The following is an 8,340-nucleotide window of genomic DNA, read 5'->3' as shown; positions in this document are numbered from 1 at the left end:
TTGTCGATTGCTGTGTGATTGTAATAGCTAGAGTACCACAAAATTACACTTCATGGCTGTAAAAACAAGGTCCAGTGTATATTATGCGTGATATATGTTTCATCATGTAGTCAAAATCATTTTTTTCAATTACACACATTCCCCAGCATGCTGAAGACTGTGAGTGAATCACTAGTACAGATTAAGCAAAGCCACAAGGAGCTTCTGCCTTTACAAACATTTTTTTGGAATATCCATCTACAAGTAGAAAAACAAAACTGAGTTGTGTACAAGTATTAACTAATTACATACATGTATCTGTAAAATAACATAACATCAGCCTCCCTAAAGAGGTGCAACAATGTCCATGGCCCAGAGAGCTGTTCGTGACCGATATGAATATCCCTCAGTTCCCTCTGTAGTGTGTTTGTATGTGTGTTTGTGTGTGTGTGTGTGTGTGTGTGAGTGTGTGTGTGTGTGTGTGTGTGTGAGAGAGAGAGAGAGAGAGAGAGAGAGAGAGAGAGAGAGAGAGAGAGAGAGAGAGAGAGAGAGAGAGAGAGGTGTTTGTGCAATACTTTATTTCTTTGCAGTATTGTAAACGTGAGTTACACTCAGCAACAGGCAGCATGGAGCTCAGGAGATACAAAAGACACTTATTAGTATTCTTAGTATCACTTATTAGGATGTTGAAGAGACTTAACAAATCACAGATTCTCGTCTTTACTGCAATTAACATAATGTCCCAAATTTTCTGGAAATGGATTTTGCAGACACATCATTAAAGATTAACTCTGGATGGCAGACAGATTTGTATGGCTTTTGCTTACCCAATATTTATATGATATGCACTTGCTTTGGTCAGCTTCAACATTTTAAGCACACTGCAATTACCATTTATCTCTGCCTTTAGTGATTATGCCATCTGCGCTTTCATTAATACATCATTATTTGCCTGTATCTGTCAAAGCCCGCTGCAACATATGTAGCCACTCCACATTTAGCCCTCTGGAGTCAGATCAGTTGGTGTGATGGGTGTATTATTCAAGCAACTTAGCTGAGGACACAGCATGAAAATATTATCTTGTTGTTTACTGCCTTGTTTTGCATTTGGCTATAAGTAACTTAAGACACTTAAGGTTATGTATGTCACGATTCTCAATAACATGCTAATTTCGGCCATTGATATTGAGTCAGTGCTATACGCTGTAACTAACTTAATTGGCAATATGTTACTTTTGAAGTATGCAGCTGACATATACACTTATCAGTCATATCATTAACCCTCCATGTTTCTCCACTCACTGTGCATTTTATTAGCTGTACTGAACATATAAGTGCACTTTATATGCTGCAACATCACAAGACAGTCTACTTGTTGCTCTAAATAAATAGTTAGCCAATTTACATACTACTCCTCAATGGTCAGGACTACCACAGAGCAGGTGTAATCTAGGTGGTGGGTCAGTCTCAGCGCTGCAGTGACACTGATGTGGTTGGTACTGGTGTGACACAGCAGTGCTACTAGATTTTTTTGTGCCCACTCACTGTCCATTCTGTTAGACATATTTATTTGCTGGTTCACCTTGTAGATGTAAAGTCACTGGATGCTGTCAACATTATACTGCTGAATGGATATTTTTGGTTGGTTGACTATTATTAGTCCAGTAGTGACCAAGAAATGGTATAAAATTTCCAGCAGCACTGCTATGTCTGATCCTGTCATATCAGCCTAAACAGAAACACATGAACGCATTTGAAGGAGCTCTTGTAAAGCAGATACAAATCCAAATGTATTTATACTTCTACTAGAGAATGTAGAGACAGTCAAATGACTCAAACTCACAGAAAAAGGTAAAACATGTCTTCTGAGAAAGTGTGAAGAACAAAGTTTGTTTCCAGATGTTCTCCTTGATCGTGTGCATTTACTAATTAAACAGCACACTTAACATAATGACTACAGCTTGGATGAAAACCTCAAATAATACTGGACTGCCTCAAGGAGAGATGTAGGAAATGTTAAACCAACACATTCACACAGTAAATATCCCGACTAATAATGCTATTTGATTTATTCTGATATTAGTTTTTATTTTTTAACAAATAAACTTACTGCTCAGATAAATAGCTTATTAAATGTGATTTTCTCATGTGTTGAATGCACAGTATGCATAAAAATAAAAGCTGCAAATTTGAATAGATTTCATTAAAAATGTAGATTTCCCCTCAGAACTGTTGTTTTCTTTTGCATTTCTGTAGAGATGTTGAAGGCTTTTTACTGTGATTCCTCAGTCTGAACACTTGCTGAATAGAATGAGTGAAGAAACAAATAGGTGGTTTTTATGTTATGATTGATCCATTTGTCTAAAATAAATTAAATGTAATCAGTTAATAGTGCTCAGTTTAGCATCTGAAAGCCCAGGGAGAGTGATTGCTTCACTAATCCCTTATTTACCATCTACTAAATAAATAAATACATATAGAAATAATGGGGAATTTTCTGTTGGAGGGTTCAGTATTTTACCCTGAGACTGATTTTTATTTATTTTTTTCCTGAAATTACAAACTTCAGTTAAAATTCCGCAAAGTGATGATTCCATTAAATGAAATGAACTAAAAATGACAGCCAAATTACAGAGACAAGTCCCGGAGGGTTCCACACTGCCTAAAATGCATTGCGCAAGATGGATTGGTTTTGTCACCGGAGGTCCTGTACTATAATGTGTAAGGGATTTGACTGATCAGTTCCTAGGGAACGTATCTGCTTCATTTCTTTAGATTTCCAGGGATAGCCTTATCAGCATTAACAGGTGGTACTTTATTACCGTATTAACATTAACAACATAACTTTGGAATTTGTAATGTTTTTGGTTGCCAGTCATATTGAATATACAACATGTGACATTTAACAATTTAATTTATATACAGTTTCATAGGATAAATACTGGGTCAGTTTGCACTTAGGAACTTTCCAAACAGCACTTATTATTGTGTTATAATAAGAGTTATTATTATATAGAGTTATTATGTCAGACTACAAGGACTAAATATGTATTTGGTGATTATGGGACTTTCATGACATCCTCTAGTTTAAAAAAAAAACAACTAATGATCATGTAGGACTTTCTAGCCTTAGTTGTAAGAGGAATAATGCCTGTTATTTTCAGAACAAAAGAAAGACTTCTTAAGAAACGATTCCATTGAAGCCGTTCATCATCTTACATATTCCCTTCTGAGGTATTTGTGCTTTTTTTTTCTAGTGGTATCTGTGCTGCTTGTTAATGATCAGAAGTAGACGTTCGGCATGTCTGGATATTAGTACAAATGTAATGTTGTTAAAACCTGATTACCAAAATAAAACAACACTCAAAACAAGCTGCCGCACAATGCATCAGCAAGTTATTAGAACCATGCCTTTTTTCTGCAGATAATATTTTTGTTTTACCTGCAGAAAAAGGAATACAACAATTTTTCATTTATGAGGCTTATACACTCAAGTCCACAACAAAACATACACCACTCTCATTTTACACTGTTGTCATTGTTGAGTAACTGGTATCAAATGGGGCAGAAAAGGACAGGTGTTTCACATAGGAGTTAATTGGATCTACTAGACTACTTATCACATTATGAGATTGCGTCGTGTCCTTGGAGACATGGATTCGCACTCAAAGAGCCCCTAGGCTATGAATTTGCCTTCATTAATAGTAAGGCAACTCACCACCTCCCACTGCCCTCCCCTTCAGTCTCATCAGTGGTAGCCCCACATCCAGCATTCCTCATCCAAACCCCTCCTCCTCCAACCCCCTGGCCTATCCCCTCCTGTCCTCCTCACCTCACTTCAACCTGAATAATGTACTTTCTGAGCTATTTGCAATGCTAAGCATCGTCTGGCAATGGTGTCAGGAGGGGTAAAGAGGAGACATCCTGAATCTTCCTCAGTAGTGGCCTAATCAATTTCCCTCTGCTTTTCCAACCCACATAATGAGTGATTTAAACATTTAAAAGGGGATTAGACTGGTAGTATATACATGAGCTGTTGTTTTCAGACTCCTGAATGTCCATGTTCGTACTTTGCCAGCTTATGTAATTTAGTTTACAAAAGGCGTCTGACTTGCTTTGAGATGGCTTGACAGAGAGAGGGACATGGAGAGGAATATCAACGAGGGCAACCACTGAGGCCAGAGACTTATTAACCCCTTCCAGCCTGTAGTGCCGAGACAGAAAGAGAGATGGAAGGAGGGTGAGGGGTCTTCAGGAATTCAGCATTATTATCATTTGGGCAGAGGACAGCACAAAGTATCACAACACAGAAGCCTTCCTTGATTTTATAGGAACAAATTGTTGTTTAGGAAACACTGGCCAGGTCTAATGATGCGCCTAATGAATGGTGATTATTTTTCCTTGTCTTGCCAAGAGAAAGAGGAGAAGAGCCGGAAAAAAAAATACTTACAGCTCAATGTGTCATCATGATCCACTACATTAAGGATTAGTAGCTCAATAAGCCTGTCGTATACTTTGATGTGACCTATTCAATTAGTAATGGGGCCATGCGCCAATCGATCCAAACTTCATCTGATCAAAAGAGGCTTTCCCTTCAGTGAAGGCAGAGCACAGATTGTTATCATGTGAACTGGATCCAATGCCCAACAGGGCCCCCTCTCCTAGGGCGTGTTTGTACTTGTAGTGCCCTTGTTTTGGACCAAAGCAGAAAACGATACATCATTCACACTGACATATTAGGCACTGAGACAAAAAGGTAAACAAAAAGCATGCGGATACAACTCGCAGTTCATTGAACTCATTTCAAGGCAATGACAAGGTAATATCCAACAAACTCTCTAGACTTTGCTGCACTTAAACTTATCTGAGTTTATCTTATCTTTAAACTGTCTGGCTTTCTAGAGTTAATAGTTACAAGAAACTATGCATTAATAAATAATATAATTTAAAGGAATACTACATAATATTTTTGACTTAAAATTACAGCTTCAAAATCATTGTAATGCTTCAGTGGCCTGTAATAGGGAAAACAGTGCCTCTGTCATTGCAAACTCTGGGATCAGCACTGCAAAAACTGCACTATGTAAATTGATGAGGAGGGTAGGACCTGTCCCTCCCTGTTGGTTTCAGTATAGTGCTGTAAAAATGAATTACACTAGGGAGCCAAAGCCCCAAAGGAGCCAAAGCTCCAAATCTTACCTTGGGTTCCTTTAAGTGTGCACTCATACTTTATATGTCTATTAGTTTCAGACACCTTTTATAATTAGCAATAATTTATATTTATATCTTCAGGGGCACCCATTGTAGGCACAGATGTTCAGTTGCACACACACACATCTGTCTATCTCCAAGCCAACTTCTAATTATATCCTCAACTCCTCAACATTTAATACCTACTAATACCCTTCACTTCTGAAGAACTGTGTGAATATGAAGTGTTTAAAATTAGAGTAACTTTTAAAATCAATCCTGTCAGTAATGATTCCAGGACCCTGAGGTGATGATAACACTGCATCATCAAAGAGGAAGAAATGTGCCTTGTCCTGTTACCAAAGCAAGTTTGTAAAAGGTTTAATCTGTAACTGGTCTGTTCACACATCTCCTGTCAGAGTTTGGACTAGTCTGCTTATTTAGTCAATGCTATGGTTTGTATAGCTGCATTCACACTTTTCCTAATGAACTCCACTTACGGAACAACTGCAACAGGGTTCATTTTAATCAGACCAAACCTGCCAAGTGTAAACACAGCCTTACAGACTTCTGAGGACAGCTCGTCTTCCACTGTTTCGAGAAAAAATTTATGAGACGCCATTAGCCCTTTATTACAGTAAGCAACAATGAATAATTGTTTGTAATCAGCACATTGGGTTCATAAGAACAGAATTATGCTCCGCTCATACATCACAAGAGTCAGGCTCTAGAGCTGGGCTGAGATTGTGAGAATAACCTTGCTTTATTCCTGTTTGTTGGGCTTTTTTGTTCAGTTGTAGCTGAATGTACTTATTAACAAAGTGCAATTAATCACAGCTTGATAATGGACACTGAAGTGAATGATTAATAACATCACTTAAAACTAGTACAGCTTTGCTCTCAGTACAGTGTGAGTGGTAGTAAAACGACCCTCTCTTCCATTAATTCATTCATCAAGTAAAATTTCACTTGCAATTTACTCTAACATATAAGTGACTATGCTGTTGTTTTACTACAGATGGCCTCCTTACGCCAACTCATATCCTATATTTGTTTTTTATACTTTTTCTTAATTATTCCCTGAGATCCACATATGTTCCAAAAGTCATTACCATTTTCCAGATATCTTCTTTGACTCAGAACTAAATAGTGTCTGGGCTCCAGAGAGGAGAAGCTGTCTAAGGGTTAGCCCTGTCCCCTGGAGATTGCAGGTTCAAGTGGGCTTCTTGTGTTCTATGTCAGGAGCCTACAGACGGTACAATTGTCCTTGCTCTCTGGGTGCATAGAACTGCCCCTTCTCCCCATCACTGCCCTCAGTGCTAGCAATCATGGGCCTCTGTCAACTTCTTTGAAAGATGGACAGTTTATGTTCTCCTCCGATGCACTTAACTGTTCACTGGTTTGCATCAGAAGCATGTAGAAAAAAGAAAATAAATAAGTGATGGGCTGGCCTCACATGTCTCAGAGGAAGCATGTGTTTGCCTCCACCTTCCACAGGCACTGTCTGTGATGATTGAAGGTTATAGTCCAAATGGGGGATGTCCCTGTCTACCTGACATCTAACTAGCTTTGACCATGAGACCGTATGTTCATGCCATCAACTGACTGATGACACTGGCCTTTTACTTTAATTAGAATTGCTCACTGTTCACCTGCCTTTCACTATAATTTATTAACACAATCCTTAACACATTCAGAACATGGCGTTATAGATGATGGTACACCAGTTATTACGCTACAGTTCTTCATTCATACTTCTTTCTGTTTATATATTGCGACAGAGCTAAATGGCTAAAACGTTGACTTAATTATTAAATATGGAGTTACACAAATTAAAATAATAATAATGTTTATTGCAAATACTATAATTACTAATGATGGAATTGTGAAGCTGGTTCTCTATGAGTTGGCCTGTATGCTCTGTGACGCCTGAGAAAGCTTATCAGCGACACTGAAGAGGCCCACTGTAGTTCAGCAGAATTCTAGTAAACATCACACGCATATTTTTTATGTGAACAAAGGCACTTACAAAAACTGAGCCTTATTATCAAAGCACCTGCAGGTCCAAGGCAGAGGCCTGAGACAATGATAGCTTTTAAACCTTTATTATCAATTTGCCTTATTAGCATACAGGGCAACTGTGAGAAAGGGCCAACTCAAGGTCTGAGACCTTAAGCCTGAGATTGTTATTTTGTAAAACTTGGCTGCAAAATAATGAAAACATTGTTTATGACATAACAAATAATGAATATTCAGCAACCTACAACAAAATCATGTCATTTGGAAATAGTAATTAAAGGGTGTGATGTATTTGGGAGTACAGGGAGAAACCAGGTGTTAGTCAAGAGATTGACAAAGGCTGTGAGGATGTGAAGAACAGAAACATAATTAATGAGAAGAAAAAGGAGTAAAAATGGCCTTGAGTATTTTTTTTTTAAAAGCACACAAACGTTATTTGAATCTAACAGTGTCCAGTAAACAATGAATAGCTAACCGGAAGTGAAAGTCCATATTTGTACATGGAGAATAGGTGTCTTTTGGTTGTAGTGGGATTCATCTTGGCCTATGGAGTGTGGAGCCCTGAATACTGTATAAAAATGAGAGCTTCATGAATGTTGTTTGTATGTCTTCCTAAACCTACCAAGGTTAATGTGTCTAGACCTTAACCTGCTTTAAATAAAGAATGGAACCTGTTCTATTTTAACCTGAAACCTGTCTGTGAAATTTTAAAGATGTTTTATTGTTTTTTTTTTTTTAATTAGACAGATAACTAAGTCGGTCGTTTAAGCCAGATGGCCTTTTTGACCCGATAATTGCTCTTTATTTGTTTTATTCCAGTGAACCAGAAGAAGTGGGGTTCCATTTTGAGTCTGGGTTCCACTCTCATATTAGGGAAAATCATAGGGATTAGGACAACACCAGCTGTGAAAAGCACTCTATAAATAAGATTGAATTGAAATGTGGAACTCAAGACAACTACTAATAAACGAGAGATGTCTGTAAAAAATGTGAGATGAACTGGTGCCATTTTATTACAGGGAAATAAAAACATATTTGCTAAGTTAGTTTTGAACATGATTACAGTGATGTGACAGTAGTACGAAGGATGCTGTTTTTAGCTTAATGCCTAGGAAGATCCCTCTTGGTGATGCATCTAGGATTCAGGAGCAG

The sequence above is a fragment of the Hoplias malabaricus genome, chromosome 6, assembly GCF_029633855.1.
Source record: "Hoplias malabaricus isolate fHopMal1 chromosome 6, fHopMal1.hap1, whole genome shotgun sequence".
NCBI lineage: Eukaryota > Metazoa > Chordata > Actinopteri > Characiformes > Erythrinidae > Hoplias > Hoplias malabaricus.
Note: the sequence above shows the minus strand (reverse complement) of the source record.